Genomic DNA, 23,563 nt, shown 5'->3' with positions numbered 1-23,563 from the left:
CTTTGTCAGAACCTATGGTGTCCCTCACAGTCTCTGGAACCCTGTCTGGTAGACACAAGAGCTGCCCATTCAACATTGCAAGTGGCAACTGCCTCTCTCCTATCAATTTCTGAAAACGTCTTAAAGTAGTAGTTGTAACAAATATTAAAACATTACCTCTGTCAGAAGCAGTGCCAGTGCAACTATTCCTTTACAGACATTGCATGCAATTTCACTTTCAACAGCCTTTCCATGAGCTTCTTAGGAAGGGATTTGTTATGCAAATTACACTGTACAGTTGATTGCTCTCCCCGGGGAGTGTATCTGTGTGCTTCAGAACACAATTTGTATGAAGTATATGCTGTCTGGAGTCGGGGCAGGCAGTAGAGCTAGCTGAGGTGCAATGGAGCGAGAGCCAAGGACAGGAATCAATCCAAAGAAGTGAGGGTCAAGCCAGTAATCAGTCCTGAGCATAATTCCAATGAAGCAAGGGTCCAAGCCAGTAAACAGTCCTGTGTGTAGTTCCAAAGAAGCAAGGGTCAAAGCCAGTACTCAGTCCTGAGTTTGGTCCAACAAAGCAAAGGTCAAAGCCAGTAATCAGTCCTGAGCATAGTTCAAATGTATCAGGGGTGAAAGCCAGTAGTCAGTCCAAGCAAGGCTAGGGAGGAGCCAGGAACGGAATCAGGAACTAGGATCAGGAGCAAAGTCAGGAGCAGAAGCCAGGAAGAAAGTCAGGAACAGGAACCAGGAACGAAGTCAGGAACAGGAATCAGGAACAAAGTCAGGAACTAGGATGAGCAACGAGCACACAACAAATGTGGAGACCTGTTGCCAAGGCATGGAACGAGTGGCAAGCCCTGCCTTAAGTAGCAGGGCTTGATGATGTCATCATCCGGGGTTGCGGGTAGGATTCCCGCCACGGCTCCTTTAAAAGTGGAAGAAGCATGTGCGCGCGTACCTAGGAGGATGCAGGCCACTGGATGGCATTGTTCCACCATGGCACATGTGGGGAGACCCGCCGGAAATTGGAGGAGTCTGTGGAAGAATGGGAAGAGCCAGAGGAGCCCTTAGAAGGACAGAGAGAGGCCGAGGAGGCAGCGGGGGTTCAGGAGTGCAAGCGGCTAGCTACCGCCACCAGGGAGGATGGGCCGGGTCCGTTAGCCGGGCACTGGAGGTGAGTAGGCCCAGTCATGGGCCTGCTGTGACAGGGACTTGCAACAGTTACCTCAACAGGTCAAGAACATTCACCAGAAAGTTGTTCCAGTGCTTCAGAGTCATTCTAACCAAGTTCTCCACAATATATAAACTTGTGACTTTGTTTAATATAGTGTTCCATAGAAAGGACTGTTTTAGGCCTAGGTGGAAAGGCCCATACCAAGTGCTGTTGGTCAGGCACTTAACCTTAAATTTGCAGTGACTTGATCACTGGGTGTTTGTCAGTCACTGCCTAAATCCTAGAAGCACAACCTGAGACTGTTTCTATTTGGCCCACTGAACTGATCCCTTTACAGCCCAGTGGATACTCTGAGAACATTATTGAATTCTGTGAGGCAAATCTGGCCCTGCAGAGGTCTGAACAAGCCAGTTCATTGTCTAGTCCTCACTTGTGCCTTGACACAGCCAGGCATTACCTGGAGTCAAGTGTTGCTTCATTGGAGCCTGAAAGAGTTGAGACACTTCTGGATCTGATTCACCTTTTGACTAACACTTTGAAGTGCTTCCAACTCATCCCCTGACCATGTGACTACTCCGGATAATGTCCAGGTCCTCCCATATGCTAGGTCAATCCTTGGAATGACTCTGGTATCTCACCTTGCTGTAAGATTAAGGCGCGTGATCAAGAGGTTGTCTATATTCATGATTCTGTTTCTATTACATGCTGATTTCTCTGATCTTCATCTTTTCTTATGACATAATAAATCTGTTCTATTCCTGCATTGTACTTAGAGCAGGTCCTGTGCCAACATGGCTGTGATTGTGACTGACTTTGCTCTCCCTGTTAATCTTACCCTTGCAGTCATCGGTCAATTGATGGAGTCCATCCATAATATCCTGCATACTTCAATCACTGTATCAAATGTCCCTGAGCCTTCTTACTTTTGCTTCAAGCAGACCCCACACCATTTTAGTTGCTCTTCTCTGGACTGCTTTCATCTTGTCTTTATTCCCTTTGAGATATCGACTCTAGAACTGAACACAGTACTCCAAATGAGGCCTCACCATAGACCTGTACAAGGGTCACCTCCTTTTTCTTACTGGTTATTCCTCTCTCTATGCAGCCCAGCATTGTTCTGGCTTTAGATATTGCCTTTTCACATTGCTTCATGTCTTCAGATCTCCAGACACTATTACCCCAAGAACCCTCTCTTGGTCTGTACTCTGTACACATCAGTCTTTCACCCCATTGCATACTTTTTTTTTTGGATTACCGCACCCCAGATGCATGACTCTATACTTCCTGGCATTCAATCCAAGGTGCAAAATCTTCAACAGCTCTTCCAGCTTTCTTAAATATTTTGTTCATTCTCTCTACTCCTTCAGGAATGTTGACTCTATGGTAGATACTTGAAACATAAGGGCTCACAAAGTCCTATGCCATTCAGAAGACATTTTCATTCAGCCTGCTGATTGGTGGGTAGAATATATAATGCTAAGCAACCTTGGCTAGGTCAGACCAGACCATGGATTTGTGTGCCCAATATACCAGTACATCTGTGTCCATGTAATTAATGGCCTCTGTTATATAGCATATCAGAAAAATTTATACTGGGGGCTTCTTTGCTGGGGAAAAGCAAGGTTCTCTCCTCCAGCTGTTTTAGCTATATTCTGAGTCAAGAGAGATGGTTCTGTGGGGGCAAAGTGGATTTGATGTATAGAGGTAGGGGAGTAAGTACTGGTGACAGGGTGCTGCTCGTGTCTGCTATACTCTCTTTAGTGGATACTCTTTACTGTACTATATCCTCATTATGGCTCTGCCTCTGGCACTCCTGATTATGTATGCTAGCTGCCAGTATTTGCTTTATGTATGTGAGTTACTGTAACTGGATAAAAGTCCCTTTTACCCATGGATAACAAAGTGTAGTAAGCATGTGTATCCAGTAATTAAAATGTAATAAGGGGGGGGGGGTGTATGGTTTGAAAGATGCTTAATATTGCAAGCTTTATTATACAATAGCAAATAATATCAAAACTATTCAAAAAAATAAAATTGGTACAATAACACACACATATTTATCAATTGCCCTAGTCAATCATTCCTCACTCACACCGCTTCTAAACTCTCTTTAGTGTTATGTATAAATACCAACATAAAACTGTGAAAATATTTACAGAGTGCTTGTAATGAAACAATAAAACACTTGCAATAGAGCTGGACTTCTAGAAAAATACTTTGTGAATTGTAAATGAAGCACATGGAAGATACCTTCATTAAAAAGGGGATACAGTTGAATCACAGTCTACAGGAATGGATAGTTCGTACCGGTAATTGTTTCACAGGACCATTGTTCCAATGATGTTTCTGTAGTCTCTGTTCTAATTCTGTTTTGTTGTTGTTGTTGTTGCTTTTGTTTGTTTAAATCAGGGCATTCCCTACCAGCCTGAAGCTGCAAGAAAAAAAGAAACACCTGTGTTGACTTTCACAGTCCCAGGAGCATCACATAACAGCAGAATGCTGCAGAAAAAAAAATTGCTGTTTAAATCCATCCACAAGGATTCTGTGTCCCACAGCAGCAAACAAGACACAGCTATCAGCTGTGCAGGAGAGGCATTGAGCAGGCATTGTGTGTGTGAGCCCAGCCAGGAGAATGATTGAAAAAAAAATGCCCCAGAGTCACCAGTGCCTGCAGTAGCAGCCTGTGAGAAGCTGCCCCTGCCTTCTGGAGTGATTTTTGGGCATCAGGGTTAGTAAATAAAATTCCAGGAGTGGCGACATGTGAGTTATCAACCCAGCAGTAACTCAAAGGGGTACTTCCTGTCTCAGCTGAGATTGGAGGAAATGTAAAGGTACAATAAAGCAGCAAAAACATATAAAAACTGCAGATTCTAGCTGGGGAGAAACCTTCTTGAGCTCCCATATTGTTATTAAAGCCCCAATTGAACCTTGCTAAAATCAATTTCCATGTGTGCCTGGGTGCATGTGTGAAAAGATCTTTAAACCAACCTGGATTCACATCACGTTCCTTCTATTAGAAAGCTTCAAGTGGGATTTGATTATTTCTTTTTTTTTTTTTTTACACCAAGTTATTTATTTATTTATTTATTTATTTATTTGAGTGCTTTATATAACTTCATTCCATGTGAGAATCACCAGATGATAATGGTGTACAGTTTTACAAGTTCAATAAGATATCAAAGACACCACATGTGTTGCGCCGGAGGTGGACCCTTGGCCCAAGGTGGGGGTTGACGCTACCCACAGGGCAAGCCCTACAGGTCCCCACTGTCGTCAGGCGGAGCTGGCTGAGTGACGGAGGCCGGCTGGAGATTCGCCAGTACTAGCCCTCGATACCCGCAGGTTGAGCCCTTGGGTACCGGGGCCGGCTGGTCTTAGGCTGGCCTCCGTCCGAGGACTCCCAGGGTACGATGTTGGGATCAGCCAGGGGCCAGCAGTGGTAGCAAAGATAGGAGGATGAGTCCAGATGAGGCAGAGTTCTAGAGACCCGGGCGCCAATGGAAAATGGAAGGCAAGGCAGGTGGCACCCGAGTAAAAAAAGGCTGAAGCCTGAGAGGCCAAGTCCAGGGTAGAGTCAATAGAGGTGTTGAAGAGCAGGCTGTGGTCAGGACAGGCAGAAAACAAGGACAGGCAGTCAAATGAGCACAGGTCAAAACCAGGAGTCAGTCCGAGAATGGTCAAGCAAAGCAGAGGTCAATCCAGAAGTCAATCAGAAGCAAGGACTAGGACTGGTTAAAAGCAGGAACCAGGAACAAGGAGAGGAGCAGGTGCCAGGAGCGAAGGCAGGATCAGGAACCAGGAACACAGACGAGAACAGGAACAAACCAGGAACACAGACGAGAACAGGAACAAGCACCAAGCACACGACAAGAATGGAGACATTTTGCCAAGGAAAGGAAGCACTGGCTGGGCCCCAGCTTTAAGTACCAGGACCCAGTGACATCATCATCCGGGGCCGCGGGGTGGTTTCCCCGCTGTGGCCCCTTTAAAGCAGAGACAGATGCGCGCGCGCCTGAGAGGCAGCGTGGCACAGGACCGCAGCATCTCCCCACAGGCCATGCAGGGAGACCCGCAGCAGAGCTGACGAGTCCGCGGAGGAGTCAGGGACAATGGAGGCAGCTCAGCTGCACAAGAGGAGGACCTGGGAACAGGAGCTAGAAGTTGTGGGTAGGTAGGCCCAGCCGCAGGCCTGCCACGGCCGGCACACGCAACAACATGCAGAAACACTTTTAAACACATCTTCAGAACTGGGCATCTTGGGTAATACATTCAAGGAGTACATGCCTTATTTTATTTAAAGATAGTTAAGACTTCAGATACATGCACCAGGAGAAGGAGACAAGAGCAGAAGAGGGAGACAGCCCACAGCCACCTGCACCCAGGACCTGAGAGGGATCAGAGTGATGGCTGCAGAGGAAAAGAGGGACAGATCTGGAGTGTTTGCAGAACAGCTATGTGAAAGCATCATTAACCACAAAATTGTTGGCTAATAACACTACAGTAATAACTTGAGAAGGCTACATACACACTCCAGAGGAGTAAAAAAAAAGAAACGTTGCTATCACTTATTCTTAGCTAAAGGAAGGAAACTCTAAATACTGAAAAAAATAAAAATAAACAAACATACTTACCTCCCGTTGGCATCACACCAGCTAGAACACCTGGGAAAAGGAAGTTTAAAAAAGATCACTTTCTTTTATAATTAAATTTGGAGAGATTTACACATTATATACATTTGGCGCACATGAAAAACAAGCAGAAAGTAAAAACAGAATTTCTGTGCCAGGATTAAGTGGACTTCCATTACCGTAGAGCTGTTTGAAATGTGTAGAGCAACGCTGTTCGTTCTGCTTGTAATATACCCCTGATGAAGCTTTTCATTAGGTGAAACTTAGGCCATGGTTGGATGTGATAATGAATGTATTCAAAACATTATTGTTTAAGGATTAGTTTGAAGGAAGGTGTTCAACTTCTTATTGTAATGATTTTAGGTATAAGTGTGATGCATTCTGCATATTGCCAAATGAAGCGTGAAAGGTGTGAGTGGGTTTTGTATGGTGGTTTTAACTAGGGGGTGGTATTGAAGAATGTGCAATATATATTTAAGGAATTATTTAAAAAAAATGTTAGGCATAGTATTTTTTGAGTGGAGGGTATAATTCAAATACATGGTTGTGTATATATATATATCTGAGACAGAATAAGGTATTTGGATAACGAATAATATCACAATATATTTATCTGTTAAGTGCTGTGAGGTAATATTCTGGTAACAGAAAAGAGTCAGTTACACTGTAAAAAGAAATAAAAAGATAAACACAGTGAAAGAAAGTTAACCATTATTGTTTACAATTTCTGTTTATGGAAATTGGCTTATTTATCTATGAGTTTGCAAAGGAACTAACACTTTGAACTGCTGATTTCATTGAAAGTGTTTTATTGAATACATTTGTGAGAACTTTGTTTGGAATTTAATTCTTGAGTTCATCTGACATACACCATTCATTGGCAAGACCCTGTCTTCATCCCTATCCCTGCAAGACTTGTTCAGTGGATTTCAGTTCCTATGTTTCTCTTGAAGTGAAGCGCTGACAGAAAAGAGAACACTTTTATTCTCTACTCCTCACCTTTGTAGAATAGTTATTACATATTTAATACCATCACAAACCCCATACTGCCATTACATCACAGCCGCCATAGCAGGGAAATCACTGCCTGGAGCAAGTGGGGGTGAGGCATGTATGTATTGCGTTTTTGCCAGAGCTTTTATTCTCACTTGCACTTGCAAGGATTACAAAAACTGAAATACCTCTGCTTTCATTCCCTCTTGTTCATGGAAACCCTTGATTTTTTTCCTTCAGAAAATTTACTGTAGGGATGACCCTACCCAGGGAGATGCTTCTGGATCTCAGATCCTCAGTGGCATCCTTGAAGTTGCCTCATCATTACCCATTCAAGATCCACACCTATCTAGTTCCAGAGACGGATCATGAAAGGCTGTCTGCTACTCTTCTAGACTCTGCTCCATCAAATAGGTTGAATTCCAGTGGGTGCCGACATCTTGAATTAGACACGTGTGAGGCATTCCAAATTCGTTCTGCTTCTCATAGAATTGCTGCTCCCTTTTGCACTGCAAAGGAAATGTCACAATTTTCATGCACATTTCTATCAGTTATTCAGGACTGGATTCTCATGGTCCTTGGGCCCTAGCCCCAGGGCGTCCCTGACTACCAGGCCCAGCAATTGTGCAAAGCAATGGATCCCCAGTTAACCCCATCTTCCACTGCCCTTATCATATTTTTTCCATTGTCTGTCAAAACATGACTTGTGTGAAGATTTCTGCCTCTCTAATCCAGCTACCAGTCTTCCAGCATCTTTCTTATGGCTGACAGAATACAGCATGAGGTATGGCTGCAATCCGTTTTCTGGGTGTGCAGCAGCATAGTCCACCTGCACCTTGATGCTCAGTGCCTGCTAGAACTACTGACTGCCCCCACCCCTCCAGGTCCCACCAGTGTGATATCTGGGAGACGTAAGCATGTGTAGCATCTCAGCAGTTCAGATATCGCTTGTGACTGCACCTGCATGTGTCTACAAGCGCTGGTTATACAGGGTCGAGATAAGCTACTTACTAAATGTAGTCCTGAAAGGTACTTTGTAGTCGGGGCTATTACATACAGCAGACGCTTGAAGCCTATGTTCTCTTCAACCTGCAAGGAAAAGTCATTCAGGACAAATATTTCCCTGAAGTATCTCATTACTACTTTTGAGGCTGCCTGCCTCTTGCCCTGGGACAGTGATATGGATCTCCACCCCATTTATTCTATGGTGGGTTGTCACTGCAGATGGCATGGCAGGGGAATGATAGCTTGCATCTGACTAGCGGAAGGGACCATGGGATCAGCATGGGGAAAAATCTTCTCCTTTTCAAACCTTTTCCTCTGGCTTTTCATTTGAGTTACAGAAGTGAACCTAGGCCTCCCTCTCATGATGCCACTCCTAGTGGATGCTTCTTCTGCAGGTGATGCTGCATACCAGCATTTGTCAGATGCCTCACTATCGTAGGGATGTGAATCGTATTTCTGATGATTGAAAATATTGTACGATATTTTCAAAGTCATCAGAAATCGGGGGCTCCCCGAAACCAATAGGAAAACCCAACAAAATTGTTCGTGGGATTCTCTTATCGTTTTGGGGGAGGGCGGAAAAACGGCACACAAAAACAACCCCTAAACCCACCCTGACCCTTTAAAACAGCTCCCTTAGCTTCCCCCACCCTCCCCACCCTCCCTACCACCCCCCCCCAAAACTTTTTGAAATTAACCGGTGGTCCAGTGGGAGTCCCGGGAGCGATCTCACGCTCTCGGGCTGTTGGCTGCCACTAATAAAAATGGCGCCGATGACCCTTTGCCCTTACCATGTGACAGGGTATCCGTGCCATTGGCCGGCCCCTGTCACATGGTAGAAGTAATGGACAGCCGGCGCCATCATTAAAAATGGTGCGGGCCATCCAGTGCTCCTACCATGTGACAGGGGGCCGGCCAATGGCATGGATACCCTGTCACATGGTAAGGGCAAAGGGTCATTGGCGCCATTTTTATTAGTGGCAGCCGATGGCCCGAGAGCAGGAGATCGCTCTTGTGACCCCCTTTGGACCACGAGGTAATTTTAAAATGTTTTTTTTTGGGGGGGGGGGGGGTCGGGGGGGGGGGGGAAGCTAAGGGAACTGTTTTAAAGGGTCGGGTGGGTTTTTTGTTTATCGGCTTGGGTGCACGAAAAAAAAATTCACAATGTGAATCAGAATCGGAACCGATTCTGGTTCCGATTCACATCTCTACTATCTAGTATCTTCCCTCAACCAAAATCCTTACTGAGCAAAACATGTATCTCCCGCTCTCAGGCCATTGACTGCCCTAATAAAAATGGTGCCGGCCATCCAGTGCTCCTACCATGTGACAGGGACCGACCAATGGCACGGATACCCTGTCACATGGTAAGGGCAAAGGGCCAACTGCGCCATTTTTATTAGCGCAGTCGATGGCCTGAGAGCGGGAGATCGCTCCCCGCACCCCCACTGGACCACCAGGTAATTTTAAAACATTTTTTGGGGGGTCGGGAGGGTGGGGGAAGCTAAGGGGTCGGTTTTTAAGGGTCGGGGTAGGTTTTTTGTTTATTGGATTGAGCACAGCTGATAAAGAAAAACCCAATCGGGCCGGACGATAACAATTTTAAGATTTGAATCGGAACCGGAACCGATCAGATTCCGGTTCTGAGTCACATCTCTAACTTCACTGCAAGCTGCCAGAGAGCAAATAGAGAGTTTCTTTGTACATGCTCAGATTTTTTGGTGGAAGGACATCAGCATCATTTGATTCTGATGGTAGCCATAGGATAATTTAAAAGATGCTTTACTTTGATTTTTCCTCCATCTGGTCTATTTGACCTGCCTCAGCTCCCAGGAGGCTGTGATTTCATTTGGACAAGAGTTATATTTACCAGTTAGACCCTACAACTGTTGTTTGTTTGCTCAGCACAGCCATAGACTTGATGGGCCATAAACTTGAATGGGAAACATAAACAAATGAGACAAAAATGTTTGTTTAAATTTGTGGGCACCTTCCATTCATTTTGGGAGTCTATGAATGAAATGAAAATTGACTCAATTATTGCAATTTACCCATTCATTTTAAATGAATTTGTATCCCTAGAAAATATCATGGTGCATTTAAAATGAAAAATCGTTATGAAGCTAGATATAGAGTAACATTATTTTTCCTTTACCCACCAATAATGAAAAAAAAAACATTTAATAGCATGAAAACCTGGTCTTTGAGCACATTTGTGATTTTGGCATAGCAGTTTATCCTTTGGGCTTCCTTTGGGCTCATTTGAGCTTCCAGCTCAATCAGAACCAGTCTGTAAGGGGTTATGGTACATGAACCATCATCACAACTACCTAGAGATTTTTTTTTTTGTTTGTTTAAATCTTTTTATTGAAAGTAATAAAAACGCACATGAAACATATCAAGGTGCACCAGTTATAACATTGAAGAGAAATAAGAGGAAGAGCATATATGAGAAAATATAGTAAAAGAAGAAGAAAAAGTAGGAGGCCAAAGTAATAGAAAAGGAAGGAAAGGAAGAACTGACTGCCGACAAAAGCATGTGTAGCTGTTGCATTGATTCAATATATGTCTCGAGAGGCTTCCACACCTGCGCCCATGATGGCAATCGATTATATTTGCCCGCCATTGCCTTTTCATATTTACTATACAGACATATAGAGTTCCACCACAAATGGACGGATATCAGATCACTATGCTTCCAGTTAGCAAGAATGCTGTGTAAAAAAGTCCAGTAATTTGAGATGTGGGAGGGGGAATCCAAGGGACGGAGTTGCTCCACAAATTATAACCATACAGGAGGATATGGGTTGGGAGAGGCTTAATATTGCTGAAATAGTAACCCTAATTTGTTGCCAAAACGTAAGCACATTGGAGCAAAAAAATAACATGTACGACAAAGTAGCCTTAGTAGCAGAGCAGGACCAAAAGGCATGCGAGCTAAGCCCACTCGGTGAAGTTTCCAGGGGGTCTATACTACTCGGTGTGACACAAGAAAGGAGGTTTGGGACAGACTGGAAGATAGTAGGGATGTGAATCGTTTTCCATATCGTCTTAACGATAGAAATCGTGTGGCAGGGCAAGAAAATCGTCTTAGGCACGATTTTTTAGTTAAAAAATTGTTAAAAATCGTTTTTTCCGATTAGTGCGCACTAACTCGAGTTAGTGCGCACTAACGGGAGTTAGTGCGAACTAACTGAAAATGATACAATTTGACACTTTTCAGGTCAGTTAAGGTCAGTTTAGGAATGAATATGTATTCCTATTGGCTGCCCTCTTATTTATTCATGTTACCAAGTTTCCTACTGACAGTATATGGGGGATGGGAAATGGAAACAGTTGGTAGCTTGACAAAACAAGTAATGTGATCAGTCAATGTGACTAGAACTTGTGCCCTAACCCTGATACCAGGGGTATTGTGATCTTCCTGCACACAGTGCCCTATCCCTATTAATACCAGGAGTGTTGTGATCTTCCTGCACACAGTGCCCTATCCCTAATACCAGGGGTGTTGTGATCTTCCTGCACACAGTGCCCTATTCCTGATACTGGGGGTGTTGTGATCTTCCTGCACACAGTGCCCTATTCCTGATACCGGGGGTGTTGTGATCTTCTTGCACACATCCCGGTATCAGGGATAGGGCACTGCATGCAGGAAGATCACACCACTCCTGGTATTAATAGGGATAGGGCACTGCATGCAGGAAGATCACAACACTCCTGGTATTAATAGGGATAGGGCACTGCATGCAGGAAGATCACAACACCCCTGGTATCAGGGATAGGGCACTGTGTGCAGGAAGATCACAATACCCCAGAGGAGTGAGGGTCAGGCAGCTCCCCCCTGTCTGTGAAGCCAGCCTCTCACTAGTAATGCAGGGAGGGAGCTGTCTCAGACTTCACCATCCTCCCCCCCCCCCTCACCCACACACCATTCACTAGCTGGGACATGGGGGAAGTCAGGAGTGAGGGTCAGGCAGCTCCCCCCTGTCTGTGAAGCCAGCCTCTCACTAGTAATGCAGGGAGGGAGCTGTCTCAGACTTCACCATCCTCCCACCCCCCCCCCCTCACCCATACACCATTCACTAGCTGGGACATGGGGGAAGTCAGGAGTGAGGGTCAGGCAGCTCCCCCCTGTCTGTGAAGCCAGCCTCTCACTAGTAATGCAGGGAGGGAGCTGTCTCAGACTTCACCATCCTCCCCCCCCCCCTCACCCACACACCATTCACTAGCTGGGACATGGGGGAAGTCAGGAGTGAGGGTCAGGCAGCTCCCCCCTGTCTGTGAAGCCAGCCTCTCACTAGTAATGCAGGGAGGGAGCTGTCTCAGACTTCACCATCCTCCCCCCCCCCTCACCCACACACCATTCACTAGCTGGGACATGGGGGAAGTCAGGAGTGAGGGTCAGGCAGCTCCCCCCTGTCTGTGAAGCCAGCCTCTCACTAGTAATGCAGGGAGGGAGCTGTCTCAGACTTCACCATCCTCCCCCCCCCCTCACCCACACACCATTCACTAGCTGGGACATGGGGGAAGTCAGGAGTGAGGGTCAGGCAGCTCCCCCCTGTCTGTGAAGCCAGCCTCTCACTAGTAATGCAGGGAGGGAGCTGTCTCAGACTTCACCATCCACCCCCCCCCCCTCACCCACACACCATTCACTAGCTGGGACATGGGGGAAGTCAGGAGTGAGGGTCAGGCAGCTCCCCCCTGTCTGTGAAGCCAGCCTCTCACTAGTAATGCAGGGAGGGAGCTGTCTCAGACTTCACCATCCTCCCCCCCCCTCACCCACACACCATTCACTAGCTGGGACATGGGGGAAGTCAGGAGTGAGGGTCAGGCAGCTCCCCCCTGTCTGTGAAGCCAGCCTCTCACTAGTAATGCAGGGAGGGAGCTGTCTCAGACTTCACCATCCTCCCCCCCCCCCCCTCACCCACACACCATTCACTAGCTGGGACATGGGGGAATCAGGAGTGAGGGTCAGGCAGCTCCCCCCCTGTCTGTGAAGCCAGCCTCTCACTAGTAATGCAGGGAGGGAGCTGTCTCAGACTTCACCATCCTCCCCCCCCCTCACCCACACACCATTCACTAGCTGGGACATGGGGGAAGTCAGGAGTGAGGGTCAGGCAGCTCCCCCCTGTCTGTGAAGCCAGCCTCTCACTAGTAATGCAGGGAGGGAGCTGTCTCAGACTGGTATCAGGGTTAGGGCACTGTGTGCAGGAAGATCACAACACTCCTGGTATTAATAGGGATAGGGCACTGTAAGAGATGACTGTAGTAGATTGAATAAAGATCTGATGTTTCTGCTCTCCTCACACGAAACAAAAACAACACACAAGCAGAGAAGCCCTTCTTACAAAGCTGAGCTAGTGAGTTAAGTAGGAGGAAAAGTAAACATACTGGTGCCAGTGTGGCTACTTAAAAAATACACTTACCAACAATCAATTACATATATTTGAACTGTGTACAGTTCCAGCCAGGACCACCTTTCTAAAATGCACAGTGATTGGCAAATTCAACATGCACTAGCATTTCAGGTGCCTGCTAACAAAAATAATAAACAAACAAGTTCTAGTCAGGTGAGTGCTGATCATTACATTACTTTTTTTGTCAAGCTTCCAACTGTTTCCATTTCACATCCCCCCAACCATATTGGTAACATCAATAGATAAGAGCACAGCCAGCCAATAGGAATACATACATACATATTCATTCCTAAGTGACCTTTACTGACCTGGGAAGTGTGAACACTTTGTTTCATTTTCTGTTGGTGTTCGTTAGTTTCCAGTTCCATTTCCCATCCCCCCAACCATCACCTCAGTGGTAACCTTGGTAACATCAATAGATAAGAGGGCAGCCAGCCAATAGGAACACATATTCATTCCTAACTGACCTTCAGTGACCTGGAAAGTGTTTATTTGTATCATTTTCAGTTAGTGCGCACTAACTCGAGTTAGTGCGCACTAACGGGGAGTTAGTGCGCACTAACTCGAGTTAGTGCGCACTAACACGATTTAACGATTTTTAACGATAAATCGTTAGAATTTCTATTGTATCGTGTTCTATAACGATTTAAGACGATATAAACATTATCGGACGATAATTTTAATCGTTGAAAAACGATTCACATCCCTAGAAGATAGTGAGATGCCAACAGAAATAGGGGCCAGCTAGTTTCCAATTAAGTCTCACAAGATTAACTAACTATGAACATTGCCACAAGTCATATCTGGATTAGTCATAAAAACCAACTTTATTTGAAAAATTCGCTTATTTAAAACATTTTTTATTTTTTAATGTGATTTTTTAATTTTTTTAGAGACAGAAACCTCAGCACTGGTAAAACAGGTTAATTAACCAAGTTTTTTTGAAAACCAGTATTTTCAATCACGGGTTTCTATTTGTCTCTCTATTTTTGAAATTCTAGTTAAAAAAAATTTTCTTATGAAAAGTATTTTCAATTTTCAATTCCTGATGCAGTGTGTCATGAATAGCTACCACATTATATTGCTTTAATGGTAGAACAATTTAGCATATGATTTTCACTGCTAAGAAGGCAATAGATTTTCACTAGTGCGGCAATAATAAATTCTAAACCGCTAGCCAACTTCTTATAAATTTCTTAGCGGCAAGAGATTTAAAGTCGCTAACCCACACACTGCTTATAGGGATTTTATCCAGAAATAATTTGTTGGTTTGAAGCCCATCATTACTTATTTAATCAAAAAGGGACAAGACTTTTTCTTGAATTCTTTGTCCTAGGAATAATTGCACTTATCTTTTAGACTCGTGGCCATTTCTTTTTTTGTGCCTGAAGCGAGTCTGTGCCGAAAGTCCCCGCCAACGTTAACGTTTCGCTTAACGCTTCCTCAGGGCGAGTTGGAACTGTCTGTGAACAAACGCCCTGAGGAAGCGTTAAGCGAAACGTTAACGTTGGCGGGGACTTTCGGCACAGACTCGCTTCAGGCACAAAAAAAGAAATGGCCACGAGTCTAAAAGATAAGTGCAATTATTCCTAGGACAAATCGATTCGCGGCAGCAGATCGCTCCCGGACCCCCAGGAACTTTTGGCCAGCTTGGGGGGGGGGGGCTCCTGACCCCCACAAGACTTGCCAAAAGTCCAGCGGAGGTCCGGAACGACCTCCTGCAGTCGATCTCCTGCCGGCGCCATTTTCCGTACGGAAAAACGATTTGCGGCAGGAGATCGCTCCCGGACCCCCGCTGGACCCCCAGGGACTTTTGGCCAGCTTGGGGGGGGGCCTCCTGACCCCACTAAGACTTGCCAAAAGTCCAGCGGGGGTCAGGAGGGGCCGGCCGAAGACAACACGATTCGACTGCAGGAGGTCGTTCCGGACCCCCGCTGGACCCCCAGGTAATTTAAGGCATTTTGTGGGGGTTCGGGAGGGTGGGGGATTTATTTTAAAGGGTCGGGGTGGGTTTTAGGGTGTTTTAGTGTGCCGGTTTTCCCGCCCTCCCCCTTCCCCTCCCCCTTCCCCCGATTTACGATTTTTTGACGATAAATCGGGGGAATTGGTATTGTATCGTGGCTCTAACGATTTGTGACGATTTAAAATATATCGGACGATATTTTAAATCGTCAAAAAATGATTCACATCCCTAGTTGGTATCCTGTTTCCAACAGTGGCCATTCCAGGTCACAAGTACCTGGCAGGATCCCAAAAGGTTGATAGATTCCAAGCTGCTAATCCTAGGGATAAACAGTGTATTTCTGCAAGTCCAATTTTCTAATGGTATAAAGACTTTCCAGGTACTTGTCTAAACCTTTTAAAACCAGATACACTAACAGCTTTCAACACATTATCCAGCAACAAATTCCATAGTTTAATTATGGTTTAAGTGAAAAATGCATAATTTATCCTATTTATCTGAGATATGTTACCTAGTAACTTAATTGTATGTCCCCTATTCTTTGTACTTTTTGAAAGAGTAAACAACCAGTATACTCGTTAGTTTATAGACCATTTTGAAATTGTCTGAAAAGCAGAATATAAGTCAAATAAATCTATATAAATAAAAATGTTAAATAGTTTGTACAAAATCGCTAATCTCAGCAGCCACTTAACCGATTGCGTTCAAATTTGGACACAAGTTTCATCTCACATACGGCAAGGATCTTCTACACTTACATTACATATATGTCACACCTGGGGCTGGTAAAAAAGTTTTAAAATGTGGTTCCACAAAACAGCGACATCTGGTGGATGTAAGCGAAAACTCTTACACCTTGCACAAATGCTCACACCCCACACACATGTGACCAATGTTTGCGATTCACACACCCTCTGAACAGACACAAATCCACCCTCCTCACACACACACCCCTCCCCGCACACATGCCAATTGTACTTATTTCACACACCCTCCAAAAACACACAAAAAAACAATAAATACCAGCATGCTACACTGGGAGGCCACTCACATAACACATGTTTGGAATTCACACACCCTACGAAATCACACACAAACACCCTCCTCACACCCCCCACACACATGACTTTTCTACTTACTGCCCACACCCTCCGAATGCACAGAAAACTGCAGAATAATTCGGGCTGCTCCAGCGGGGGGGGGGGGGGGGGGGGGGGGGGAGCAACACCGCTCCGGTACAAATTGCATACACTACAGCCGTCGGCTGCCAGCAATAAAAATGGCACAGACGGCTCTTTCCCTTACTAGGACACTCGGGAACGCCAATAGCGGCAGTAGCCCATGTGACATAGTAAGGGCGAGGTCCCGTCGATGCCATTTTCTGAACTGGCAACCAGCGCACCTTCGCCCTTACTATCTGAGCAAGACGACCGCTCCCATTGCTCCATCTCAAGGGCCAGGCGCCAATACTTCCATGCCGGAACGAATGCCCACTCCACCAACTACCATTTTTGAAAGGTATCGTCGGGCCTGGGGGGGGGGGGGGCGTGGGGATGTTCTTGCGTCCATGTTCAGGGGGGGGGGAGGAGGCCAGGAGGCAGTTCCAAGATCTGCAACTCTTGTGGGTTAGTCTATTTCGCCGGCCTGGGGGAGGGAAAGGAGGGTGGGGGAGGCTTATATAAACACAACGTTTATGTGGGGATTAATTTGGGGTGCAAAGGGGGAGGGCATACACAAACACATACAAAAAATGTGCACCATCTCCGAAAGGTTACAAAACAGCCCTCACCAGGTGGGGAGTCACTGAGGTGACAGTGAGGGGAGGAAGAATGAGGAGGGAGGTAACTGTCAGGGGAGGAAGAATGAGGGGAGAGTTGAGTGTGAGGGGACAGAGTTGGAGTGGGGACAGGGGAGAGAAGTGGGGGTGGAGTGACCAAGGGGGAAGAGGATGAGTGACTGAGCTAAATGAGCAAGGGGAAGGGGCAGGGAGGGAAAAGAATCTGACTCAGCCACTGCAACGCGTGGCAGGGGTCCACTAGTAATAAATAAATATCATATTTTCCCTAAGTCATCTGTTCTCCAAACTGATGAACCTTAACTTCTTTCTTTTAATACTTTATTTATCCTTTGAAGTGATACAAGCAAGAAATCCAACTTTGAAAAAAAAAGTGTAGAAGATAATATCATGGGAACAAATAAACTAACCAAGATGTAATTAAACAGAAAACATAATGAGTGAAGGATTATACAGAGCAAACTCAAAAGGAAATAAAACATGAAGAAACAACAATCTTATTCAACATTATGCAAATGTGATCCACATATCCTGAAAACTAATTAAACTCTGTAGTAGAAGCAGGAATCAGTGCAGTTCTACTATCTAACAATGTCTTCAAATGACTTAGTTCAAGAAAGACATTACTATTCCCAACCAGCTTAATACAACATTTAGCAGGATAATGGAGATTAAATTCTTCTCCCAAACCCACAACAATATTTTTAAATTGCAGAAGTGATTTACGTCTGTGTTTGTCTAACCACATTAGAGAATATACATATTTTATATACCATAGAAAGAGCATCTATATTACAAAAACATAGTCTCATGATTACACTTTTTTCAGCTTCTGAGGAACAAGTGAACAAATGAGTGGTTCAGTCATTTACGGCATTGCTCGAGAACATTTGTTACAGTAACAGGTACATTATCTTGCAGATTAATATGAGAGTTATAATATGACTTTGAAATATTGCCATATGCTCATCAGAAATACCAATAAGACCTTTCAAATACTGAATCAATAGTTGTCAAGGAACAATCATAGAGGAATGAGGTAATTCAGGAACAGCAAATTGAGAGCTCTAGATTTATTTTCCAAAAATTATAAATGCTTTTTAAAGTTAGTAGCATCCAGAATGGAAACAGATCTAAATTCTTGGTTTACTAAATGATCAGTCTCAAGAACTTTAAGCCTCTTTTCATTTCCTAGAAGTGAAGGCTGTTGAGCAATAGCCTGTTCTTTAACAGAATCAAGAGACAAAAATCATCCTGCTTTTTCCATACGGTTTTTCCAAAAGCGCAATCACCCACCACATGTCTTCGAGACCAATATCTGAAGATCTCTGCAGAACAGAGACTGACAAGGACATATCCTGCCCACCAATATGAGAATTCAGTACCTGAACCTCATAATTGGCTTCTGGATTAGTAGCAGACATAGTTGGCCACAGTCTCAACCCTGGAGGAGGAATGTGATCTTCAGGGACAAGATTAACCTCCACCTCAGGCTGAACAACCACTGCTCTATATCTGGGGGTAGATTTTTAAAAACGGCGCGTTCGCGTACTTTTGTTCTCGCTCCAGGCGCAAACAAAAGTACGCTGGATTTTAGTCGCGATCCAGGGGCAGTTCCGGAGGGCGCGGCCACACCCCCGAACCGCCCCGGCCCGAAACCAAGCCCCTGGGCCCGCCCCCGAAATGCCGCTTCCCGCCCCCAAAACGCTGTGCCGATCGGCCCCGCCCTGACACGCCCCGACACACCCCCAACTGAAAACCTCGGGACTTACGCGAGTCCCGGGGATCTGCGCGCGCCGGCGGCCTATCGAAAATAGGCGCGCAAGGCCCTGCTCGCGTAAATCCGCCCGGATTTACGCGAGCAGGGCTTTTAAAATCCGCCTCCTGGTGCCAGCAACAAGGACTGCACCTGAATTTCCTTGCCCTGATGTTCCAAAAACATCTGTGGAATAGTTGTCAGCTGAGATGGACCAGGAACAGCAAACCTCTGAATTTAGCCCCTTTGCTTAACCATATTATCAAGGAAGGACATTAGGGGCACCTCCTTTTAAGGTAAACTTGGGCTCCTCCAGATGACATCCACATGACTGGAAGGAAATCGAGAAGCCAAAATGTTCTGGGAGGGTAATCGGCAGCAGGGAGCCTCAGGAGAGTCCTTTTCACCCCTAACTTCTTTAGTATTTTCTTACAGGGGAATTGTTCCATCCCCTTTATCATTTTGGTCCTTCTTCTCTGTTCATTTTTAATTCTGCTGTCTTTTTTAAGATGCAGCGATCAGATGCATACAATATTCATGGTGTGATTGCATAATGGAGCAATGCAGATGAGTTTTGATATTCTATATTATATTATCTATTATTTTACTAATAATTCCTAGCATTCTATTTGCTTTCTTGGCTGTTACTACATCCTGAGCAGAGCATTTCTAAATATTATCCATCGATGACACCTCGAACCTTTTCCTGGGTGGTGACTCTTAATATGGAACTTTGCATTGTGTAGTTATAATTTAGGTTGCTCTTTCCTACATGCATCTCTTTGTACTTGTCCACATTAAATGTCATCTACCATATGGATTCCAGTCTCCCAGTCATGCAAGGTCCTCTTGCATTTACTCACAATCCTCTTGTGAATAGTTTTGCATCATTAGCAAATCTGATCACCTCACTCGTCATTCCCATATCTAGGTCATTTATGAATATGTTAAAAATTAGTGGTCCTAGTACAGATCCCTGGGTCACTCCACTATTCTCTATTAAGAACATTGACCATTTAATCCTAGTCTCTCTTTTCTATATTTTAGCCAATTCTCAGTCCACAAAGAAACATGGCCTTCTATCCCAAGACTTTTTAATTTCCTTAAGAGTCTCTCAGGTGGTACTTTGTCAAACACTTTCTGAAAATCCAGATACACTATATCAATCAACTAGCCTACCTTAATCCACATATTTATTCATGTCTTAAAAAAAATGTAGCAAATTGGTGAGACAAGATTTCACTTGGCTAAATCCATATTGAATTTGTCCCATTAAATTATGTCTATCTTTAAGTTCAGTAATTTTGTTCTCTAGAATAGCTTCAACCATTTTTCCAGCACGACATCAGGCTCACAGGTCTGTAGTTTTCTGGATTACCCCGAACCCTTTTTGAAAACCAGCATAACATTGGCCACCCTCCAATATACAGATATCAAAGCTGATTTTAATAATGGTTTATGATTCCTACCAACAGTAGGTCTGCAATTTCATTTTTCTGTTCTTTCAGCAGTCTGGGATGTATACCATTTGATCAGCCGATCTGCTATTCTTTAGTTTGTTAATTTGCCTTAATAAATCTTCCAATTTCACTTAGATTTGATTGATTTCCTCTAAATTATCATCTTAAATATCACTTTTGGCATGCAAATCTGCCTTACATCTTCCTCACTAAAGATCACAGCAAAGGAATGCATCCAATCTGGCCATTCTGGCCTTGTCCTTCCTTAGCTCCCCTTTTACCCCACATTTAATAGTACAACTGACTCCCTGACAGACTTTTTGTTTCAAATGTACCTGATAAAGATTTTATTCTGAGTTTCTGTTTCCATACCAATCTTCTTTTCAAATTCTGTCTTTGACTTTTTTTATCAATGCTTTATATCTAACGTGCTAATGCTTATGCTGTTTCTTGTTTTCTTCATTCAGCTCCCATTTCCATAACTTTTGGCTAGAATAGACTCTCTAACCTCAACTTTTAAATAGGCTAGCAGTCAATTGGCCTTCCTTCCACCTTTTTAAAGCATGAAATACATCTGGACAGGGTTTCAAGATGGCATTTTTAAACAATGTCCATGCTGAGGAGTCACATAATGCAGTGATTCCCAACTGGACAGTGGAGATCAGACTCCGGGTGTTGCCCCTGAAATATCTTGCTCCATCGCATTGATATTGAATCCTTTCTGGCTGATTAGATACTAGACAACTGCTACTTAGTTTATGGACAGATTTATTACGAGGATTCCTATGTCCACGAGACTTGCCAAACAGGAGAAAGAGAGGTCATGTCTTTCTGAGGTTAAGATGGCTGCCAGTAAGGAGAATGCTTCTCCGAACACAGCAAAATATATGTATATCATGGCATTTACTGAAGCTGTGGTATTGGCATTGGGCAGCTGATTGGATGCTATCTCTGTGCAAATAGCAGGAGTGCAAAATTCAATAGCGGAATTCAGCTCCTGTATGAATATGGTGGAAGGTAGAGTAAGCATGATAGAGGATGATTTTACTGCAGTGGCAGCAAAAATCCAGCGACTGCAAAAGTTGCTGTTGGATCAATCAAAAAACTTGAAGAGCTAGGGAATTGCTTTCACCAAAACAAAAAACTGTTGGAATTCCTGAATTGGTAGAGGAGAGGCTCCTAAAATAAGTTTTGGAAATGGTCAAACTAAAAGTTAGGCTTTCCGCTGGACAGTGTGCCCATCATTATTGAACGTGTGTATAGACTCAGCGGTGTGTCAGCTGGAACAAGTCAGCCAAGAGTAGTAATTTTTAAATTACTTAATAATGAGCAAAAAGTAGAAATTATGTAGCTTTATTGCAAGTGAAAGGAACTCCGGATATGTGACAATGTATTCTCCTATTTCAAGATTTTTCTCCTGGTGTCTCGGCTAAGAGGAAAGAGTTTGTGATGGTGTGCTCTGAGCTGGTCAATCGGCAAATTTGCTTCACTCTCATTTACCCTCCACATTTGAAAGTGTGGATAAACAATAAAGCGCACCTTTTTGAGTTAATCGCGGAGGCTCAAAGGTTCCTGGATACCATAGCGACTTCGGAAGTGTGAGAGTCTGGTTTCATCTGAGGTAACGGTGAGGCATCTCACCCCAGTGATCATGAAGCAGCACTGAAATTTGGGATTTTTGTGTTGGACATACACCTCTTTTCTCTGTTTGTCTGCTGTTTTGTTGGTGGTTTTTGTTTATTTATTTATTTAGAAACTTTTATATACCGGTATTAGTGGGGACATCATACATTTGAACAAAAAAGGCTTGAAAATACATGTTAACAGGGGAGGCGAACTGGGAGGGGGATAACAAGGAGCAGCGTGGAAGGAGAGATTAAGATAACAGGAACAAGCATAAGTTAACAGGATAATTAGTTCCTTAATATAAGGAGGTTGTGATCACCATAAAGCGGTGCAGGGATGGGGTAGAGGGGGGTCTATTCTGGATAGGCTTGTTTGAAAGTAGCGTTTTTAGTTTCTTTTTAAATTTGAATAAACATGGTTCGATGTGCATGTGTACAGGGAGGGAGTTCCAAAGAGAGGGGCCTGCAATAGAGAGGGCACGATCGCGAGTGGAAGAGAGGTGGGCTGTTTTCAGAGAGGGAACATATAGTGTGCCCATGTTGGTGGATCTGGTGGGATGGGTGGACTGTGGGGAATTGAAGGGGATGTCAAGCCAATTGGAGTTGTGGGCGTGTATGGATTTGTGTATTATGGTCAAGGTTTTGTAGTGAATGCGAGAGAGAACGGGGAGCCAGTGAAGGTCTTTGAGGATGGGGGTAATGTTTTCGAATTTACGTGTGTTTGTGATGAGTCTTGCTGATGCATTTTGCAACATTTGTAAAGGTTTTATGGTAGAGAGGGGGAGCCCTAGGAGGAGTGCGTTGCAGTAATCTAGTTTGGAGGTTATGGTGGCTTGTATTACTGTGCGGAAATCCTGGGTGTACAGTAGGGGTCTGAGTTTCTTGAGTACATTGAGCTTTTACAGAAATATGGGGGGGGGGGGGGGTGTTTCTAGTTTGCATTTTACTATGTGGCAGCTTTTTTAAATGTCTTTTTTTTTACAAACTTAAACACATATGTTACATGTATTGTTTTTGGACCACATGATTTTCTTGTTACAGGGGCAGCACCCGAGTGCGTCTAAATTTACTTCTGGCCTTCTATTTATTTATTTATTTATTTATTTATTTATTTAAATGATTTATATACCGGAGGTTCCTGTATAATATACATATCACCCCGGTTCACAAGGAACAGTAACTGTTGCTACATTTAGCGGTTTACATAGAAAAGAATAAGAATAAAACAGGAGTTTTTACATTGAACATTGAAAATTAAGTAAACAAGTTTTAACATTGTACAAATTAATCGAAGTAGGTTACTTTTCTTCGTGTTCTTGGCTCTAGGGGAAAGCTTGTTTGAACAGCAATTGTAGCAAGGCAATTTTCTGGGGAGTTTGTAAGTTCTTTTTTTGGGGGGAGACATGGGGGATGGAGGGGGAAGGGGAATGGTTGGGTTTTTGTTACAGTATGTGGATGGTTTCACCTTGTTTAGATCGAGGGGAGTACCTCTATCTGAAGTAGATTACCGTTGGTACATTTTCTTTTATGTAGCTGAGGGAGGGCTGGAGCTCAAAAAGGGACAGGATGGCCTTCCTGGAAATTTGTAGTTATCTCTTCTCTATTGGTCACCACACATATGGTATGGGGACCCCTATTGAATTCATATCTTAGAATACAGCGGGATTGGGATCCCCAATAAAGAGAGAAAGTACTATCCCAATTGAAGAAACTTAAGGGCAATATTGTTTTCTTACAAGAGACCCATATGGTAGAGAAGGAACAAAGG

This window comes from Rhinatrema bivittatum, chromosome 5, assembly GCF_901001135.1.
Source record: "Rhinatrema bivittatum chromosome 5, aRhiBiv1.1, whole genome shotgun sequence".
NCBI lineage: Eukaryota > Metazoa > Chordata > Amphibia > Gymnophiona > Rhinatrematidae > Rhinatrema > Rhinatrema bivittatum.
This window is presented reverse-complemented; position numbering follows the sequence as displayed.